Source organism: Benincasa hispida, chromosome 9, assembly GCF_027475165.1.
Source record: "Benincasa hispida cultivar pf3 chromosome 9, pf3_genome.v1.1, whole genome shotgun sequence".
In the NCBI taxonomy this organism is placed as follows: Eukaryota; Viridiplantae; Streptophyta; class Magnoliopsida; order Cucurbitales; family Cucurbitaceae; genus Benincasa; species Benincasa hispida.
In genome coordinates this window covers 20721167-20741453 of record NC_143486.1, presented here as the reverse complement: position 1 = coordinate 20741453, position 20287 = coordinate 20721167, and the positions used below count along the sequence as shown (strand labels likewise).

The window sequence follows — 20287 nt, the reverse complement described above, 5'->3', positions numbered from 1 at the left end:
CATCTGCCATTGGCAGTTTGATGTACGCGATGCTCTGTACTCATCCAGACATCTGCTACGCTGTGGGCATAGTCAGTAGGTATCAGTCTAACCCAGGCCAGGGTCACTAGACTGCAGTGAAGAACATGCTCAAGTATCTTCGAAGAACGAGGGACTACATGCTCGTGTATGGTTCGAGGTATTTAATCCTTACAGGATACATGGATTCTGACTTTCAGACTGATAAGGACTCTCGCAAGTCCACAACAGAGTCAGTCTTTACTCTTAACAGAGGAGCTGTAGTGTGGCAAAGCACTAAGCAGAGGTGCATCGCCAACTCCACTATGGAGGCGGAGTACGTAACGACTTGCGAAGCTGCTAAGGAGGCTGTCTGGCTCAGGAAGTTCTTGATAGACCTGGAAGTTGTTCCAGGTATGTCTAGGCCCATTACCCTCTATTGTGATAATAGTGGGGCAGTGGCGAACTCTAAGGAGCCAAGGAATCACCGGTGCGACAAACACATAGAGCAAAAGTATCATATGAACTGTGAGATAGTGCATCGAGGGGACGTGATCGTCACACAGATCGCTTCGGAGCACAATGTTGCCGACCCGTTTACGAAGGCTCTCATGACTACAGTGTTTGAGGGTCACCTACGGAGCATGGGTCTACAGGATCGCCTGCGGCTGAACTAGGGCAAGTGGGAGATTTTATTGTGCTGGGCTTTTATGCCCTAGTTTATTGTTTTGTACTAAGTTTTTTGTACACTCCACCTCGCTTTAGAACAAGTGGGAGATTGTTGGGGTTGATGCCCTAAAGTCTCTTATCCTGTAGTGTGTAAATAGTATATACGAACACCTGTGATTGTTAATATATGATATTTACTTCACATCTTGTTGTTTTGCTCGGTTATTTGTTTTATTTGCTTTACCACAAACCAATAAACAAAAAATCCCTAGTTATCTGTATGTGACTCAAGCATGTATGTGGTGACATACAAATGGATCATGTCTTGAGTGATAACCAAAATGGTCTGTAGTAAATGGATAAAGGAGGGAAACCTTATCCTGATAACGCTACGGACGCGACTCACTTTGTGGAATGGTCACAAGTGTTGTGACTTTTCACAGATGGTCTGATCCTGATCATTCGTGTTAGGGATATGCGAGCGAGGGCGTCCTACACAAAGAATTTGTATAAGACCTGACCACGAAGTGTTGATGTCTCGTTATATAACATCATTCATGATAGAGATTTCACTTCACTAGGATGACCATAGGTAACATGACCTCAATCCTGAATGCATTGGGAACTCCTACCATTGAGGGCGGTCCTTTGATTTATATGGGTGCGAGTGGCCAGGTCGCCGATTCAAACCTACCCTTTTGGGGATTTGTCTGATTTGGGAGCTGGGAACTCAGCTACACAAGATGGAATTCACTCCTTCCCCAAGGCAGGGGTAAGTAGATAGATGGCTCCCTTAAGAGCTAATTCTGGGGCTTGAACGATGTGACGCCATACACCTTCTCTTGGCCCGAGAGGTATTCACACATAGTTGAACTATGTTGTATTGTTCATTAGAGGAATCAGCGGTACTTAAGGAGTGAGATGTAACTAGAGGGGAAAATGGTAAATTGGCCCAGCTGGACTTACGAGCATCTGTGAAGGGTCATCGTACTCATGATTGGTTATATCTGATGAACACAAAAATACATCTGTGGTAAGAAAAGTTCAGCTGTTGGTCTTTAGTGGAATCACTGACAGTTAACAGATGGTGGATCTCGTGGCTAAAGAGTTTAGTCAGCTATTCACGTACCGTTTGAGCTTCAAGCCACAGGTCCATTAGGTCACCTGGGTAGCTTGGATAAAGTCGAGAACCAGTTTTTGGGTTAATTTGAAATGTTCAAATTGACAAGAGGAAGTTCAATTATATAGGATATAATTGGACTGGTTAATTATATATGATATAATTGGCTAAATGTATGAGATACATTATTTTGAAAGAAATTAGATATAAATATGATTTATATCAAGTAGAGGAGAAAATACTATAGTTGATATATGATATCAAATTATAGGATATAAATATAATATCAAATTATAGGATATAAATATAATATGATTATATTTATTAATTAAATTAATTGATTAATTATTTGATAATTAATGGATTATCCACGTTCGGACGTGAGAAGTGGGCTACAATGGTTATGGTAACCGGCAGATTAAAACAATGAAAATCTTTTTCATTTTTATCATTCGTGCATTCGTATTATCACGCGCCCAAAAGAATCCGTGAAAGCGATCGCGAGAGCCTATACGATAGAAGCTCATCCGTCTAAACGATGGTCTACCTCACGTTTTCTTTAAATGATCGTATACATTTTTTTCCTAAACGATCATTCAGTCTTTTATACACGATCGTGTAGCTCTACTATACGATAAGTATTTCCGCTATACGATAGCAGAGTTTCATCTCCCACTTGCTTATCGTCTACATGATGCATTTTCCTCCGTCCTCTACCAAACTCACCAAAGCCCACTCCTTGGGTTTTTGACGTCGAGGATACCTGGATTTCTTTTGTGGTCGTGTCGTCCCCGCTGTATTATTCGTGTACGTTCTGATCGTGCTATTGCAGTCGACATACTCGCCGGGTGCTGGTAGATCGGTGGGAGGTTTTTCGTTGCTTAGGGTTCAGACATTCGAAGAGATTCTTCATCTGGTATGAACTCTTTCCTTGTTAATTATTGTATTTTGAGCATGCCGATAATTAGATTATATGCATAACTGTATGTGTTGAATGTATGTCGTTTGTGTTTCGGTCACTGTAAAGTTGGAGTGATCTAAACCCGCTCAAGGAACTCTCGGTATGAGATCCTTCAGAACTAAGTCTACACCTTTTTCTTCCGGCACCAGCAAGTGGGAGAAAAAGAAGGGTCGTAAGGGGAAGGCGCCTGCTAACCCACAACTGCTACTCCACGGGGTAGGTAACTAGTGAGGGTTGACAAAGGTAAATGTTTCCATTGCAACCAGGACGGGCATTGGAAGCGAAATTGCCCATGTTATTTGGCTGAAAAGAAGAAAGCCAAACAAGGTAAATACGATTTACTAGTTTTGGAAACTTGTTTAATGGAGAATGATGATTCTTCCTGGATTATTAACTCTGGGGCTACTAACCATGTTTGTTCTTCATTTCAGGGAATTAGTTCTTGGCGGCAGCTTGGTGCTGGTGAGATGATGATGCTAGTTGGAGTCGAGCACGTCATCTCAGCTGTGGCAGTGGGAGGTCTCCGATTGACTTTACAGAATAGGTTTATCATTCTAAATGACGTTTATGTATTTCCCAAGTTAAAGAGGAACTTAATTTCTGTAAAGTCTTTGCTTAAATCTAATTATATACTTAATTTTTCAGTAAATAAAGTGTTTATTTTGAAAAATAGTGTTGATATATGTTCAGCTGAACTGGAAAATAATTTGTATATGCTAAAGCTATTAGTAACTAATTCCCTCCATAACATAGAGATGTTTAAAACTATCGTAACTCAACATAAACGACTTAAAATTTCCTTTAAAGAAAATGCCCAACTTTGGCACCTATGTTTAGAGCACACTAATCTCAATAGGATTGAGAGGTTGGTGAAGAATGGACTTCTAAGCGAGTTAGAAGAAAATTCTTTACCTATGTGTGAGTCATGCCTTGATGGAAAAATGACTAAAAGGCCTTTTACTAGAAAAGGTTGTAGGGCCAAAGAGCCTCTAGAGTTAGTGCATTCAGACCTTTGTGGTCCGATGAATGTGCGAGCTAGGGGAGGTTACGAATATTTCATCACTTTTACTGATGATTATTCAAGGTATGGGTATATTTATTTAATGCAACATAAGTCTGAGTCCTTTGAAAAATTCAAAAATTTCAAGGTTGAAGTTGAAGATGCATTAAGTAAAACGATTAAAATGCTTCGATCTGATCAAGGTGGAGAGTTTTGGATTATGAGTTCTAAAACTATATGATAGAACATGGAATAGTTTCCAAAATCTCAACACGTGGTACGCCTTAGCATAATGGTGTATCAGAGAGGAGAAATCGAACCCTGTTGGACATGGTTCGATCGATGATGAGTTACGCTTCCTTATCTAATTATGAATCACAAAATGTTTGTTCATACAAGTGTTTACAAATTACAGGACCCTACGAGATTTAGGACATCAACCCCAACAGGGTCTAGTTTATAGTTTGACTATAACTAATTGTTCATTAGAGGATCAGTGATACTTAAGGAGTTAGATGTAACTACACGGGTAAAAAGGGTAATTTGACCCAACTGTAGTTACAAGCAATTTGTAAAGGGTCAACTTACTGTTGATTGGTTATATCCGTGGATATAGAAATATATCTACAGTGCGAAGAGTGTAGCTGTCAATCTTTAATGGAGTGACCAGCAGTTAATGACTGTTGATTAATTTAATTAAAGAGTTTAATTAATTAATCTCGCATCATTGGGACTTCTAATTTATAGTTCCATAAGGTTCCCTTGCTAGCTCACTAAGGATAAAATAAGGAATAATTTGAATTATTCAAATTATTTAAAGAAATTAAAGGTTTTAATTATATTAATGTGATTAATATAAAGTATAATGTATATAGATATATTAAAGTACATAGTTGATTATAAATATGTTTTATAATTAAAACTATATAATATGTGAGGGATAAATATTTAAATGAGATTCAAATATTATTTGTATGAATCAGATTGATATAAATACTATAGGTTAAAATTTAATGTGAATATGATTCATATTAAACCTATAGGTTATTAGAGAAAGTTGTGTTTTAATATGATTAAGATGCATATTATATAGTAACTAATTAGTGGTTAATTAGTTATTGTTTATAATATTATAATTAATATAACTCCCCTATCAACTCCCCATGATAGGGGAGTTATTTTTCACGTGGGGAGTTAAGGTAACTTCCCCAACACCCCCATATATTTTTGAGGTTCCAGAAAAAAGAATAGAAGAATTAACGTGAAATCTAGAGAAACTCTCTCTAAAAAATCCCTCTCCCAATCTCTCTACATTCCTACATTCCTTCTCCAAAGAACTCTAAGGAGACCACTTCTCTTTTCTTGTCGGAGAATAGCAAGATTGTTGCTTGGTGGTGCCCAAAGTTTGGTCTTTGGTTCAAGAGAATAGTCATTGTGTTCGTGCAAAGTCGAGATCGTGATCTTGGAGAGGAAATTTGAAAAGATTTTATCTTCAAGGGTAAGCTCTTCTTTTCCCTCTAACTCTATGTAGAAAGCATGCTTATAGGTTTTAACATGTTTATCCTGTGAATTACTATGTGTTTTCTATGGTTTTGATATTTTTCAAAATTGAAATTCAATTGCAAGATGTTCACATGCTTCTACGAAGAATTCGGTTCTTTCATATATGTGTTTAAGTATTGAAACTATTTTTTGGATTATGATCTCTCAATAAGAATCTTTTATCATGCAAACATAATTAATTACTAATTTCTTTAAACCAAATTAAGAAGCATGACATTAAAAATAGTCATGATCAACTTTATTACAAATCTAATTATTTTCATGATATATTAGATAATGATTCAATATTATAGGTTCAATTAAGCATACAATCTTTCTATTTGAATATTTAATGTAACATGCACATCAATGATCAATTAATATAATAAGTACAACAATATTGGAAAACATTCAAGAACACAACATCCATAGAAAAATACTAAAACATTAACTTAAATCCATAACAAAGTTCATCAACACTCTAGAACTACAACGTTTAACCACTCATCGTCGTTACAACATACTCTTCACAGTCAACTGAAATCATATGCGTTGAGAGTTGAGTATTATAATTTTATTGGACATTACATATAATGCATGTTTGTTATAACTATGCGTCAATAGTTAATTTCGTTATATTTAGGGATATGTGATATGATGTCAAGTTTAGTAGGGTTAGACATTATAGGATTCACTTTCAAGATACTAACTGTTTGCAAAAAAAAAAAAAAAAGTTATTTTACTCATTGATTAATGAAACTTTACTTGATTTATTCGTTTGTGTTGTTATGTTTATGGATGGATTGTAGGCATATGGCAAGTCTTAATGATTGGACTCCCAACAAATAAACTACAAAGATTGAATCAGTTCAGTTATTGATTTTTTTTAAAAAAATTTCCTTGATAAAGTATAAAAAAAATATCGTTACGCAAATTTCAAAATACACCAACAAAACTATTATATATTAGTCTGTTTACTAAATGATTAGAAAATTGAAAGTATCACAATTAAGGTTCCGTTTGGTAATTTTGTTTTTTTTTTTTTTTTTTGAAAGTTAAGCTTATTTTCTCCTTATTTCTTATCATGATTTGTATCTTTATCAGTATAATAATTGATTTTTTAGTCAATTTTTTTTTAAAAGTTTTTGATTGGGCCTAATTAATTCAAAAGCCCAGCCCAAAGAATGAATTTCTATGACAATTAAACTTCCATGTTGCACACTGCATGCCACACATGTTTTATCCATTTCAGAGCAATTAATCCTTTTGATTATTCTCAGACTTCAATTAGCATGCAAACTGAAAGTTTAACAAAATTCTTTCTTCTGTTTTTTGTGTTTCTGTTCTTTGAAGGTTTGAAGACGCTGACGATAGAAGAAATTTGATGAAGAAGAAGACAAAGAAGGTGAAGAAGAGAAGAAGATTCAAAGAAAGTAAGAACACACAAACTTAAGTGGTTCGACAAAATTGCTTACCTCCGCTGTGCAAAAAGGGAGGGAAGGGGATTAGATTCTTTATTGTGCAAAAGGGGGAGGGGAGGGGGTTAGGTTCTTTATTGCTTTCAATTCTTGTAGATATTTACAAAATGAACTCACACCACTCAATCTCACTCACAATTTCTTTTTATATGCAAAAATCTAAAAAGAGATGACAACAATTGTAAAAAGAGCTTGGTGCTTACAATAGAGATATGGTTAATCTGTTTTTAATCTTCTTTTCAATCTCCACCTTTGTAAGTAACAAACGATCCCCCTTACTGATATGATTTTCTACCCATTTTCAGGTATTTGGAAACCAATTACATCAAGGCAACATATGAACTTTTGTTGAGTAACCAATTTGGTCAGCTTGTTGGAAGCATTGTTTGAGGTATGTATCTTGACAACTTCGATTTTCCCTTTTCAATCTCTTCTCTGATAAAATGATACTTAATGTCTATGTGCTTTGTCTTGTTGTGAAACTGATGGTTCTTAGATAGGTATATTGTACTTAAATCGTCACAAAATATTCTGATTTTTACTTGTTGAATACAAAAATCATTTAATAACCCTTTCAACCATTACCGCCTCAGCTAAAGCAACGAATTCAACTTCAATTGTTGATAATGCTACAACTGGCTGAAGATTTTCTTTTCAACTTAGTAGGTTATTGCCCAATAGAAACACATAACCCAATATATACCTCCTTTTATCTAGGTCCCTTGTAAAATTAGAATCCACATATCCATAGACTTTTTCATTAGATGGGTCATTCTTTTTATAGATTAGTCTTGAGCTCTTAGGATACTTTAGATATCTAAGTATCCATTTCATAGCCTTCCTATGCCGTTTGCTTGAATTAGTCATATAACGACTAACTAAGCTAGTTGGTAAAAAAAATCCAATCTAGTAGACACCATTAAGTGATGGAGTTAGCATGCAATCATCGGAAAAAATCAGGATCATTAAGAACTTTAATTTATCAATTTTAGCATCAAAGTAAGTATGTTCATAAAATGAAAGAGGGTTTTGAGAGTTTACTTCTGAAGAACTTCTTCAATCCTCAAAATCCAACTTGATTCTCCTCAGTAAATGGTTGTAGACCACCACTTGATCTTCCTTATGTTGGATTTTATGACCTAAAACTCGTGATTTGTAAACAATAGAACTTATTCTGAAAATTCAATAAGTTGTTATTGAATATATTGCTTATTAGAAATCCAATAAACCTAAAAGTCCCTTGACTATTACATGAGTATTTGAACTTTATGTGGAGACATAAAACTGGATCAGTTCGAGTAAAATGATCTATAATATATGAATAAGGTTGGGTGCTTTATTCTGGTAACACTATTGGATGCGGCCTATTCTGTAGTTGTTACAAAGAGTTGTAAAGTGCTACAAACAAAGTGATCCTAATTCGTACATGTTATGACATGAGAAGTGGGGGCGTCCTGTGCAAATGAGTTTTGTAAAGGATCAGACCACGAAATCAGTCACTCTTACTTTATAACGCTGTTTACTGTTTAAGACTGACTATTTCAAAGCGATGACCTAGGTAACTTGACCTTAATCTTGAGCTAACTATGAACTCTTGTTTGTTCGGGATTATCCTTTGATCTGCAAACGGTGAGAGTAGTCCAACAGCACTGCTCAATAAGCCTCCCATTTTGGGGATAAGACCGGATGAATAACGGGGGATATAGCCATCCAAGATGGAATTCACTCCTACCCGATTAGGCTTAGTAGAGAGGTTGTTCCCTTTAAGTGCTGATTCTGGATCTTGAACAAGAGACCTCACTCTCTCATTGGCCTGAGAGGGACTCGATTTGTTGATTGGATCGAAAATCAATTGTTCATTAGAGGATCAGTGGGACTTAAGGAACAAGAGGTAATTTCGGAGGTAAAACAGAGATTTGACCCAGCCGTTATTACGAACAACCTGTGAAGGGTTAAGTTACTAATCATGGTTATATCGAGTGGACATAATATATCTACAGTGAGGGAAGTTCAATTATGAGCTTTAGTGGATTTACCTATTAGTTAACGAATGAGGGTTAATTCAGTTTAGTGAGTTTAGCCAATTAATCTCGAATCGTTGGAGCCCATGATCTATAGGTCCGCGAGATCCCCCTACTAACTCGTAAATGGATTAGCTTTAGGGTAGCGTGATAAGTTAATTTGAAATGTTCAAATTATAATTAAACGAAATTGGAGAATTAATATGATTTAAATATATGAAGGTGGAATTGTGTAAAATTCAATTTAATATTTAATATTAAATTAATTAGAATTATTTAAATTGTTTAAAAATTGTTTATTAATTTTATTAGAAAATTAATTTATGAAATTAATTTGAAAAATTAATAAATCTTGATTTTTGAATCAAATGTTTTTTTAAAATCAAATTTGGAATTTGGAAATAAAAAAAAAAAAAAAACACAAAATGGAAAATTGAGATTTTCCATTGTCATCTTCAAGTAGCTCACCCATAACCCACCATTTTTAGTCTTCAATTACTCCAAGCATGAGTTGCATCTCATGCAGCCATTCTCATTGCATGATGTTTTGCAATATATTGAAGAGATTGGAGTATATTTAAGGCAATGCAACCGATAGAATTTTGCTAAAAATTCGAGTTGAAGGAGTTCTTCAAGTGGGTTGCTGTTGTGAGTACCTCTCCAAGTTCCCTTAATTCAAGCTTATTTTGAGTCTCACAACTCAATCTAGAGTACCAAGAGGATAATAGGGAAGATATTTAGGTGGTCTACAAGAAGATTCAGAGATATTTGCAGCCGAGATCAAGCTTTGAAGAAGATTTACAAAGATATCCATTTATTTCTGCTATAACATGCTTTAGTTTTGCCAAAATTAATGAATTAGAGTGCTTATCGATCCTTGTTGCTTCCGCTGCGTGTTGATACGATCCAAAAATTGGTATCAGAGCATCATGTAAGCATTCAATTCGATTTAGTTTTGGTGTGTTGGGTGTTTTATATGAGTTATATGAAACTGTTACACTGATATGGTTTTTTGAGTTTTGGCTTTTAACTTCTCTTTGATTTCTTAATTAAATTTGTAATTGGCTCTTGCTTGATGAACTTATATGTGTTCCCAAGAGTCTGTAATTTATTTGGAGTCATTAGAGTTGAAATTAAGCTGTAATTGAAGAAACAAGTGAAGAAGGCCGAGTTGCAGATTCTAGTTTATCAGCCTCTGTTCATATCATCGTTGAGGTTCAGTGCTAGACGATTGTTTAGCTTCAGGTGTTAGACGATGTGAAGAAAAGCTAGACGATTGTGTAACTTCAGGCGTTGAGTGTTGAAGTGTTATGCGCTAGACGATCGTGTACCTGCGGGAACTAAACGATGCATTGAATTACTATACGATGGTACTACACGATTGTGTAGCTTCGCGTGGGAGCTAAACGATGTGTTGAAGAGCTATGCGATAACACTATACAATTATTTACCTTTGTGTGGTAGCCAAGCGATGCATCGAGGTGCTATGCGATAGCACTACACGATCGCTTACCTTTGTGCGCGCGCTAAACAATCAACTTCAGGCGTTAGACAATGGCACTAAGCGATCGTGTAGTATTTGTCTGGTGCTAGACTATGGAGCTGCACGTTAGACACTAAGCGATCGTGTAGCGTTGTCTGACACTAGACGATGACACTATGCGCTAGAAGGAAGACATTACACGATCGTGTAACTTGATCAGGCGCCATGCATTACTGCTACAGATCACGCAAACACTAAACGATCAGGCAAACACATGATGATGGTCGTCAATGCTAAACTATGAGCCTTAGCGAGATATTGAGCATGGAGTGAGAGCAGTCGGTTCGACGGTTCTCTTGAAGTTCGGTCCGGTTCAGCTCGAATGGTTTTTGGTTGGTCCGATTCAGACGAATTGGGCCCGGTTCAAGCTATTTGGTTCGTTTTGGAGCAGTTCGAGCGGTCCAGAAGTAGTTCAGAAGCTATTTTCTAATAATTAGGCTTTTGTTTACTTGTTTATGCCAAAACTAAAACTATATCAGTTTGTGTTTAATTGTTTATACTTGTGATGTATGTAATAATTAAATAAATCTTGTATGTACATACAGTATGCCATGTAGATTTAGAATCCCACCGTAGGAAGCATGTTACATGCATTGAAAGTATGTTATAAAATGTTATAATATATAGTTTAGATGTTAGAGTTTCTTTTATTTAATATAATAGTTATATTAGATATTCATTAGAAGAAATTCGGGCTTTAATGTCGGTTGAAAAAAGTAAAATTGGATTTATAATGTCGGTTAAAAAAAAATGGAAACCGACATTAAAGGTGTAATGCTTTTTTTTTCCTTATTTTATTAAATAATAAAACCCTATATCACCGCATCCTTCTCTCTTACGCCCAAACCCTATCTCGCTCGCACCCGTCCTTCACCCTTCTTCGCTCGTCCGTCGATTTTCTTCACGCCGTGTCCATGTCTGTCGATCTCCTTCTCTTCCGTGAGAGGTGATTATTTAAACCTCTGATCATTTGCAACTTCTCTTCCGTCTATATTGATCTCTTTCACGCCGTCAACGTGAATGAGGACTATAGACCTCGTAGTCTCCAATGTTGAATGAGTTAAGTTTGAGCAGTGTTGAAATTTTGATGTTTTTGTTGATTTTCATTAGTTTTCCAATTCCCCCAATTTTTGCTGTTTAATTTCTTTTTTCCTTTCCATACACATTCTTGCACAAAACCATTCTTTCACAAAACCATTTACAGGGTTATTCTGAATAATCTTTGATTTCAAATGATAAAAGTAGCAAATGGAAATTTCGATACAATGTAAACTATATACATGTTTGTAAGCAAATTTCTTTTGAATTCATCGTTTAGCTTGTAAAATGAGTTTATTATGTTGATGACATTTTGTTCATTTGATTTTGGTTGCTATAGTTTTTCAAGGATAAAACCAAAGGGGAAGGGGAAATTTTATTAGGAGTGTTAATTACTCAACAGATGATGTATAATTTACTTTTTCTTATATAAATTCACAATTTCTATAGATTATGTTAATGGCATTAATTTGACTTCTCAATTTTTGTTTGTGATAATGCTTGACTGAATAAAACCCAATAGTTTTAGTAGAGAGAGTGTGAGATTGTTGGATGGTTAGGGTTGATAATTGAAGTCATTTTTAGTTTGCCCACTTGAGGAAATGACATCTCCCAAACTTATAGATTAAGCCTTCTGGTCATTGAGACATGTTCAAGCTTTTACTTCTAACTTGTAATTGTTTCTTGTTTGTACTTCTTCCCTCCTTTCATGTTTTTTTTTTTTAAGTTTACTTTCTGGTTTAATCCTTTCCTATTGGGATGTTCTGCAAACCACCAAATCAAATCCATAAATTGACATCCAATTCTCTCTCTCTCTCCATAAACTTTTTCAGTGTCAAGCTGGTGGTGTGTTGAGAATTGGATTCTCCTCCACCTCATTGGGAAGCCTTGGTTTTATTTATTTGAGTTTGTATTGGCTTAATTCTATTATGTTAATGGTTCTTATAGATAAGATGGTTCAAAACTAGTAGGATAATTTTGATTCCTTTTGCTAAATGATGGAGAACTCTGATGATATTGAGGCTTGAATTCAGCAGACTCTAAATCTTTGTTTGGTTTTTGTGAGTCATTATTAGGTGTGAGCTTCTAGAGATTGAAAGGGCCAAATAAGTAAGAAAGATGAAAGTTTCTTTTTCTTTTTCCTTTTCATAAAACATGGAAAATGAGGTGATGTATTATGCAGCAGTTAGTCAATGTAGCTCCTAATTGGTATGCCTATTTTTTTTTGCTTAATAGATATGTGAACTAATTGGATATTGGTTTCACTATCTCGTTTTCTCTATGATTAATTCGCTTGAAATTAAAGAGTGCAAACTTTGGATTGTTAATGAAGTACGTTTTTAGCCTTTGAGTTTGTTTATTCAACTGCATATTTAGAATTAAACATTTGTTGCTTTTAGTTAGATATTACTTGTATTTTCTGAACACAACTTCTTACTTTATTATTCAGAATAACCCTAGATTTTTTTTTTTGGCTTTTCTTTTCATTGATAGGAACTTAGTCCTTGATATTGACTCATACAAAATACGATCTAAGGACACGGTTTATTGTGATATTTGTTTGGATTCAATACTTGATTTTGAGTGAAGTTTTTCATTTGTTAGGTTCAAGTTTGACGTGTAAGGCTAAATTTTGATTCTTGGGGATTTGGAAGGAAGATAGGAAGATTGCATTGGACGTGTTTTAAGAAGGTTGACAAGTAGAGAAGGTGCACCCAACACAAAAAGGACTTCATAACAACTTTAATAACAAGGACAAGGTAATATTTATAAGATGCCTATCTTAAAAGTCTAGTTGTTCTAAATTTGTTGATGTTGCATATTTTATAATCATAATTTTATGCTTTTAAATTTTTCCTTGTTATTGTTTTATTTTGTAGATTAAGTTGCATATTTTATAATCATGGATAAGTCATGGATGAAAATGAATAGAATGTCAGTTGAGTATGGTTTAGGGGTCGAGATGTTTATTAAAAATGGTCTACAACATTCAAATATACCAAATGTCATGAGTTGTCCATGTTTGAAGTGTGTTAATGCAAAGACTCTAGATGTGAACAAAATAAGAGAACACTTATTTTTTAATGGTATAGATCAAAGTCATCAGACATGGATTTTTCACGGTGAATCATTACCGATTAAGAGAAACGATGAAAATGTGTCTACTAGTGAAAGAGACGAAGTTGATGAGGATGATGTTGATTTTGATGACACAATGTTTGAGGCTGCATACAATAACTATTTTAGTGGAAAATCCAATAATTTTGAAGAAATATTAGATGATGCGAAGAAACCATTGTACCCAAATTGTAAAAATTTTTCCAAAATATCTACATTGGTAAAGTTATATAATTTAAAAGCTAAATTTGGATGGAGCGATAAGAGTTTCACTGAGTTGTTGGAATTAATTCATGACATATTACCTAGTCCTAATGAAATTCCAACTTCTACTTATGAAGCAAAAAAGATGTTGGGTACTCTTGGAATGAAGTACAGAAGATTCATGCATGTAGAAATGATTGTTGCTTGTTTAGAAAAGACTCTCTAATGCAAATGTATGCCCCATTTGTGGTATGTCAAGATGGAAGGTTCAAAAAAATTTAAACGAAAGGGCTAAGAATATCCCAGCAAAAGTCATGTGGTATTTCTCCCCAATTCCAAGATTTGAAAGAATGCTTCGAAGTAAAGAAACAACAAGTTTATTGACGTGACATGCTAAAAAAAAGAAACAGATGGTTTATTAAAACATACCAAAGATGCCCTATCGTGGAAAAAATAGACAATTTGTGGCCAGAGTTTGGGTCAGAACCTAGAAATCTTTGTCTTGCTCTTTCGACAAATGGGGTAAATCCACATGGAGATCTTAGTAGTAGATATAGTTGTTGGCCAGTGATGTTAGTGACGTACAATCTACCTCCATGGTTGTGCATGAAGTGAAAATTTTTGATGTTGACTGCACTAATATCTATTCCTAAACAACCGGGAAATGACATAGATGTTTATTTAGCTTTGTTAGTAGATGACTTGAAAAAACTTTGGAAAGATGGGGTAGAATGTTACGATGCATATGAAGAACAACGTTTCATGCTTAAAGCCATTTTATTATGGACTATTAATGATTTTCTTGCGTATGGTAACTTGTGTGGTTGTACGGTTAAAGGATATCATGCATGTCCAATTTGTGGAGAGAATACTTCATCCACTTATTTACCAAAAGGGAAGAGGATGGCATATCTCGGGCATCGCAAGTTTCTACCCCGCCATCATCCATATAGGAAACAAAAGAAAGCTTTTAATGGCGCACAAAAATTAGAATTTGGTCCAGAACCATTGAGTGGGGAAGAAATTCTTGCAGAAACAAGTAAGTATCAATATTCATTTGCTAAGAAAAGTATCAAAGAAAAGAACAGTGGAGATAGCACTTCAACTTATTGGAAGAAAAAATCTATTTTTTTTGAGTTAGAATACTAGAAATATCTTGACGTGCAACATTGTTTAGACGTGATGCACATTGAAAAGAATGTATGTGCAAATCTTATTGGCACATTGCTTGATATACCTGGTAAAACAAAAGATGGAATAAAGGCTCGATTAGATTTGGTAGAACTAAATATTAGATCAGAGTTAGCTCCTCAAGTAGGAGAGAAAAAAGTCTTTTTATCTCCCACATGTTATACATTAACACGAGTTGAGAAATTGAGCTTTTGTAAGGTACTATCAGAAATTAAAGTACCTGAAGGCTATTCATCGAACATTCAAAGTTTAGTATCGCTCACAGATTTGAAACTTTATGGACTTAAGTCGCATGACCATCACGTTCTTATGCAACAATCATTACCGGTAGCCATTCGTGATATTTTACCCAAATATGTAAGACTTGTAATTACTCGCCTATGCTTCTTCTTTAATGCTATATGTTGCAAGGCGATCGATTCATCTCAGTTAAAGGGTATGCAAGAGGATATCGTTGTCACTCTATGCCTCTTAGAGAAGTATTTTCCTCCATCATTCTTCACAATAATGGTACATCTTATAGTGCATCTCGTAAGAGAAGTTGAGTTTTGTGGACCTGTTTATTTGAAGTGGATGTATCCTTTTGAACTCGTGAACTTGTAGTTATTGTTGACGAGAAAAAAGTATGTTTCATTTTCAGTATATGAGTTTGGTTATTTATTATTGTTCCTACTTTTAATTTTTGTAACTTTGGTTATGGTAGGATCATTCACCAATTAAGAGCTTCAGCTAATCCTCCAAATATACCAACGCTAATGGTACTATCAAATTATTGAACGGACATGCCATGCATAACATGAACGATATAGACATGATTCGTATCTCTTTGGATGAGTATATATTTAGAAGAGACAAATTTATTTATTTAGGCCACGATGATCTGCTCCAATATTGCAATATGGTTGAAATAGGCTACATGTGTATTTTGACATACATTGTGTAAGTATTACTCATCTAGATTCACTCATTTATACTTTATTTCATGTTGATAAATAATAACTTTTACTTTGTTTAGGTATATTTGGGATGAACGTGGTCGTGATATTACGAAGACGTTTTTTTATAATTGATCAAGTAAGAATATCGCCACACGTGAAGTCTCAAGATATCCGATCCAGAAATTTAGCCAATTAACTAGAATTGGCTAATTTAGACCAATTAGTCCTCATTCCATATAACACAGGGTAAGTAGATACAAGTTCTTAAGTTATTTTTAATTTGCATTATACACGTACTAATATTTCAAAATTGTTGCTTATTATAGTTATCATTGGATATTGATTGTAGTCAATCTACAAGAAAATTGTGTTTATGTTTTGGACTCTCTTCGAAGTAAGGTTCAAGAGGATTTTCATGGAGTTATAAATATATAAGTGTAATTGAACTTTCTTAGCTCTTAATTGAAATATTTATGTTTAACTAATGTTTTAAAACTATTTAGTGGATTGAAAACATGGCAAGCCAAGCACGATCTCCAACACTATCGGTCTTTTCCAAAATGAAAATATGTAAAGGTACATTTGTATTCATTTTTTAACAATTTATGTTCATTCGACTTCTTTATAATAATTTAACAATTGTTTTCAACTTCTTTATATGTAGTGCCCTTGTCAATTAGATTCTATAGGATGCGGGTACTATGTGCAAAAGTATATACATAAAATAGTGCATAATCCTACTATTCCCATTACTAGCCTCGTACGTAAATTATTTATTTTTTATATAGTACTAGCTTTAATTTAATAAATGGACATAAACTTATGTTGAATTTATTTTTTTTTCCCTTTTTGTAGTTCAATACAAAAGATGCATATATGCAAGGAGAGATCGATGTAATTCGGACCCAATGGGCAAGTTTTGTTGGCCAATTTCTGTAAGGATATGATTCTTATTTTTTGTCTCAATAGAATGTAAATGCTATGCTTAGAATGAATGTAAATTTATCTAACCATGATCTTTGTGAATGGAATTAGTACAATATGAGATTTGTGAATGAGAGAAATGATGGCTTGGTGTAAATATTCTATGAAAGTCTGGTTCTGGTATTGTGATTCTTGTTTATGGATAAATTCATAGGTGGAAGACATGATCTGTTTATTATTGGAAGCTGTATTCATGGTATTGTGATTCTTGTTTATTCATGGAATTAGTACCAATTGATATTTGTGAATGAGAGAAAGATGGCTTTGGTGTAAGCTGTATTCTATGAAATTCTGGTTCTGGTATTGTTTTGCAAATTTTGGTGGATAAATTCATAGGTGGAAGACAAATATTGATGAGTATATGTAATGGATTGGAAATATTGATTCTTGTTTGTGGATAAATTCATAGGTGGAAGACATGATCTGTTTATTATTGGAAGTTGTATTCATGGTATTGTGATTCTTGTTTATTCATGGAATTAGTACTAATTGATATTTGTGAATGAGAGAAATGATGGCTTTGGTGTAAGCTGTATTCTATGAAAGTCTGGTTCTGGTATTGTTTTGCAAATTTTGGTGGATAAATTCATAGGTGGAAGACAAATATTGATGAGTATATGTAATGGATTGGAAATATTGATTCTTGTTTGTGGATAAATTCATAGATAGAAGACAAATATTGATGGGCTCGCCATGCAAATTTTTTTTTATACTTTTTAATATAAAATAATGACGGACATTTCCTGACCCAACACAAGACATATAATGTCGTTTTTAACTTATTTGACCAAAAAAATAGATTTGGCAACGGAATTTTAAAAAAAAAAAAAAACAGATAGATTCGAGCTTCAATGTAGGTAAAGACCTTTAATGTCGGTTGCAACCGACATTAAAGACCTTCAATGTCGAGACCTTTAATGTCGGTTGAAGGCTGTGTTATTGGTGTTATTGAAGCCCTTTAGTATCAGTTTAAAACCGACATTAAAGGCAACCGACATTAAATGACTTTAATAACACTATCTTTAATGTCGGTTGCAAATCGACATTAAAGCCCGAATTTCTTCTAGTTATTGAATGCCTTTGTTGTTTGTTATGGATGTTTAGCATGTCTAAAATTTTGTAAGCTGTTATAAAATTGGGTTAGATATTTAAAATCTATAATGAAGAACAGCTGCATACTCACTTAGGTTAACCACTCGTTTTAATAGTTAAAATAAGTTGTTAAACTTGTAAAACTCGGGTTACAAACTCAACCGGTATATAATCCTGTCGAAGGCTGGGGGTACTTAAGTTGATGATCTACGGAACACCTCCTACCTGGGGATTATGGCTGAATAATTGAGCGTTGATAACCAGTTTTATGAGCATACGTGAGGGATGTGAGGTAATAAAACGGTTTATCACCTAGACATCGTAGGTTTAAATCCATTTATAAGTGTTATACTTGGATAAGCCACTTAGACTTAGGGTTGTTTTTATTAGCCAAAAAGAACCTAAGTATAAAATTACCCAACCAAAAAGAACACTTTAGTGGAAGATTAATAGTTATTAGCTCTCACGTCCTTAAGAGTTCACACCGTGAGATCCATGCTCGGCTTCGTGTTGCTTTTACCACGACTGCTCCATTCGAAAAGTGTTTGCATGGGTCAATAAGAAGGTGAATGTGGGAAGTAGTTCATAGTAAGTAGGTGAAGGAAATATGTCAACATTGTCCTAATCTCCTTCATTAGTTTGAACCGTGAGATTTCTATGTTGCGCCTGCTGTCGTTTTTAGGCGGCACTAGCTAGTCGTTGACCGTGGCGATCCCCTCAGAGGGTTGTAACATAGGATTCGAAACAATCCAGGCTTCAGTAAAATGAATAGGGTCTTATAGTTCCGTCTTAGGTATTGTCTTCTATTTCGGAGGCATATTCATACCGTTCTATAAGATCTGAAAATGGCGGGTCTAGACTTACAAGAATTACTAATTGTCAGTAAGGATCTCGACTGAAAACGATAAGTAAATGACTATCGGAATATGAGTTATTCTGGAGATAGTATTTGGTCAAGAATTGTCTTGCTTCTGTGAAGGAATTCTTGACCACCCCTCGATAGCAATTGTTCTAAGTCACTAAAGTATCGTTGCAAATAAATAATGATTATGGGTACATTATTATTACTTTGTTAAAACATGATTGGATTTAAAAGCAATTACTTATAGAATTTGTTTATAATTCTAGAATGACGAGTTCAATAATACAATTGTTGGCATCGGATAAACTGATCGTGGATAATTATGTGACCTAGAAATCAAATTTGAACACGATACTTGTGATAGACGATTTACGGTTTGTCTTAACAGAGGAATGTCCTCTTGTTCCAAGCTCTAATACAGCTCGAACTGTTCGGCAAACGTATGATAGATAGATCATGGCGAATGATAAAACCCGTGCTTATATCATCGCCAGCTTATTTGAGTTTTGGCGAAGAAACATGAGGATATGAGTACTGCCAAAGAGATTATGGAATCTCTACGAGGGATGTTTGGACAACCGTCCTTCACCCTGAGGCATGATGCCATCAAGTACGTTTACAACAACCACATGAAAGAGGGGACCTCTGTTCGTGAACATATCCTGGACATGATGGTCCACTTTAATGTGACAGAAGTAAATGACATTGTTATGGACAAGAGAAGTCAAGTTGGCTTTATTTTAGAATCTCTTCCGAAGAGTTTTCTGCAATTTTGTACGATGCATTGATGAATAAAATTGAATACATCTTGACTACTCTGCTGAATGAGCTACAGGCTTACCAGACTATGTTGAGAACTAATGATTTGGAATCAGAAGTAAATGTTACTACTACTGAGAAGAGAGGAATGTCCTCCAAGCCTGATGTTGCCTCCACTTCGCAAAGTAAGAGTATTCCTATGAAGAAGGGCAAAGGGAAAGGGAAGAAGAAACCTGCTGGCAAGAAAAGCAAGAAAAATGCTACAGACAAAGGGAAGTATTTCCACTGCAACAAAAAAGGGCACTGAAAGAGAAATTGCCCTCAGTATTTTGCCGAGAAGAGAGCAGAGAAAGCTAAACAGGCAACCTAGTTCATGAGGACCGCTTACTCAGCTTGACCAGTGGGAGATGTTGCTGCTTGATGATAATATTACCTGCTTTTGTTATCATGTAAAGAACATAATGTATATATTTTTTTTTGTTGTAAATGAAATGTTCATTATCATAAAAATAAGTTTGTTTTATCTCATAGCAACTTCTGTTAAGAATCAAATTGTTAAAAGCCATTTGCAAATATTCAGATATTTAAACGGCTAAGATCAAAGTATAGTAAGTTTAAAAGATTTCTAGATCTAACTGTTAACAAAAGTTGTTAAGATAGGTCAGACGCGTGTTACTCAAAGAGTTGAGAGTACCTCAATGTGTGGGAGGAAAGTGTGTTTCCTGGTCATTATTGAGAATAAGATGCAATCCCATAAGGTTTAATTAAAA

General features: G+C 34.7%; 1 long non-coding RNA gene across 3 annotated transcripts; it reads left to right on the top strand.

Annotated features, from left to right (window-relative positions):
• The first annotated feature begins 6509 nt into the window (after positions 1 to 6509).
• Positions 6510 to 16901, top strand: LOC120085410 (uncharacterized). Of its 3 annotated transcripts, XR_005483927.2 has the most exons (7): positions 6510 to 6722; positions 7073 to 7158; positions 12975 to 13129; positions 15898 to 16066; positions 16324 to 16396; positions 16485 to 16580; positions 16676 to 16901. It is a non-coding gene; the product is annotated as an uncharacterized LOC120085410 (long non-coding RNA). The 3 variants fall into 3 exon arrangements; XR_005483926.2 differs by lacking the exon at positions 16485 to 16580; XR_016531808.1 differs by lacking the exons at positions 16324 to 16396; positions 16485 to 16580.
• The last annotated feature ends 3386 nt before the right edge of the window (positions 16902 to 20287 follow it).